The sequence below is a fragment of the Adiantum capillus-veneris genome, chromosome 18, assembly GCF_014529385.1.
Source record: "Adiantum capillus-veneris isolate H3 chromosome 18, ASM1452938v2, whole genome shotgun sequence".
Classification (NCBI taxonomy): domain Eukaryota; kingdom Viridiplantae; phylum Streptophyta; class Polypodiopsida; order Polypodiales; family Pteridaceae; genus Adiantum; species Adiantum capillus-veneris.
Genome location: NC_140948.1, coordinates 141,465,657 through 141,468,442, shown reverse-complemented (window position 1 = coordinate 141,468,442; position 2,786 = coordinate 141,465,657).

Genomic DNA, 2,786 nt, shown 5'->3' with positions numbered 1-2,786 from the left:
GAGATGGAAGGTATGGTATGTCTGGAATAACTCTGGCTGAGAAGGCTGCTGCTGCAGGGAAATCCGGCCTGAATTCTACTTTTTGTAAAAAAATATATGGCTTGCAATATGTAACTTTTGTACAGACTAGAATAAATAAAGGTTTTAAAAAAAAAATCATAATCGGGTATTTACAGCAAAGTATGGCCCTAGGATGGGCCTTTCCGTTCTGCATAATATTCACAAACATTGTTGCTGGATTTAGTTGTTTAATTTTATCACTATCAGCAGGTACCACTCGGCTAATCAATGATTGATCTACTTTGAGCTCACAGTAAATGAACCACTGGTTTGTATACCCCCTATTTGTATACACTAAGTTTTGGCCTATGACTAAAAACTTATGCATCTGTAGAGGTAGGTATAACATTTTGTGTAGTAAGAGGTGTAGTCCCTCATACTATGGCTATGTCAACTCGTGCTAAAGATCCTGTATCACTGATAGCTTCTTCTTGGAAATAGATTTATGGGATTCAGGAGGATGTTTTGGAAAAGAATTTGATTTAATTTCAAAGACAAGGTTATGCTACAAATCCTCATGTTGAGGGTCTCCTTGAGAGATGCTGGTTTTTTTTGAAAAATAATCCGTTTTTCAAACAAAACTCTGGCAAAATTTTTTACATACTCGTCGTTATGGTTGGGAAATATGAGGATAAGCTATATACTATATCATATGCACTAAAATCACACTCGAATTTTCGTTAGACACAGCTCAGTAAAAACATTGGGTGTTATGCACGAATTGGGTGATTGTAAAACACCACCACTTGGCCACCTGCACTCTATGCATGTTTGAAAAGCTTGCATTGGTTTTAGGTAACCTGACTTGTTAATGATACTTTGACGTGGGGAGATTTCGTAAATATTTGGATTAGGCACTTCACTAGCCTCGCCTAGGATGTCATGACCTATGGGGAAAACTATGGCCTATATACTTAGACCCTTATGGTCTGCACTATTAGGTGTAGCAGTAATTTAAGTTTTTAGTAGATTGACATGGATAACAACTGACTAGCCCTGATGATACCTATCTATACGCAGCCAGATCTAATGAAATGTTGCTCTGTTTGTATGGATGCAGGTAAGGGTCTATCTTGTTTGCTATTGCTTTGTTTACTGCTATCCGGCTCAGATGGGTGATTGTATCATCCCCCCATTTATGATGTTCCAAGCTTGATGGATTTTGTATACTGTAATAATGCAAAATGTCTGTAATAACAAGGAATGTTTTGTATTATCTTTTGTGAGAATCAGGAGTCTGGAGTCTATTGAATATGTAAGTATTCAGTTGTGGTTATTGTAGCCCTAGAATAAATGAAACACACACACTTTTAAACACTAGATTATCGCAATTTTTGCGATAGTCAGGGCTCTGACTCCTGGGTACACTAAGCCTGAACACTATTTAACACCCACTACTGTAAACCCTGAAAAGGTTGGTAGGTGTTAGGTGGTGTTGTACTAGCCTAGGGTGGGGTTCCTCCTCCTGGTCGTGATATCCTCTACGGGATTACGGGTAGTTAAGAAGGAGGAACTACCAATGACTTTTTTATCCACACCCATCTTGTCATGCTTCAATTCACTTACTTTTCTCATGAAAAGCAATACAGACTAACCTCTCGTAGGAGGGCAATTGCTGACCGGTCTGTGACAGCCATCATATTTGTAAAGATATATGTTGCCCAACGACTTGACCACACATGTCCCTACCATATTTTTAGAACTAGACTGTATTTACCATGGTCTACTAAAAACAAGCTCCCCACAAATAAGAACTAATGTTTGGCTGTACTTGAACAGACTTTGACTCTGGCGCAAGGGATGGATATACCTATGGAACATATCTCTATGGCCAGCTGTCTGGTCTTAAGATGTATAAATGATCCCAAAGCTTCTGGCCTTATTTTGGAATCCTCCGCAGAGGAGGAGTCTTCTTTGCTTCACCTCTTATCTTTTAATGACTAGGTCAAAATCCTCGCTACATTGGATAAGAATGTCACTGAAGGATGGAAGATGCTGGCTGATTTGGCCTTGCAATCTCCAGTTCTAATTAAAGGTCATAATTTGGATTTAGCTACTTTTTCCTCTAGCGGTGCTGAACTGTCTAATTTTCTGAAAAAACTCTGTGGTCTTAACCCGGTGTTTGTCTCTACTCCTGCCACACTGATGGTGCAAAATGGTGGGCTTTTCTGTCGAGACCAAGCAGCTCTCGAAGCAGTAAAGGAGTTCCAAAATAATTTGTGTACACTTAGTGAGGCCACCCTCTTGGAAATGGTGCCTAAAGTATCAAAGGTCTTCCCCTTTCTGCCTTATAAACAGATTGAAGTTGAATCTCTAAGCATCGATCATCAACTATGGGCTTTGTCTAATAAATCTTTCATTGCCCCTATTAAATTAGAAACTTGGGTCTTTTTAGCTAACCTCCCTGCAGCAACCATGGAAGAATGCAGACTGCAAGTTCTTAAGGGTGTTCAGTTTCTAGATAAGGGAGATCTTATCAAGGCACCATTCAACATGAACTTCCTTGATCCGGCCAAATGTGCGTCCAATGCTGGGATTTACGCTAGAACTAAAGGAATGATGATCTTCTCCAAAAGTAACCCAGACTACTACACAGATTCCATTTGGAATATTTACAGGCCGTACCTCAAATGTGCTTGTAAATTTCTTGACAACAAAGCCGCTTGTGAATCAAGCATCATCTGGTTCGACCATGCTGTTTGGTACACCTTGAACCATTTGGAACT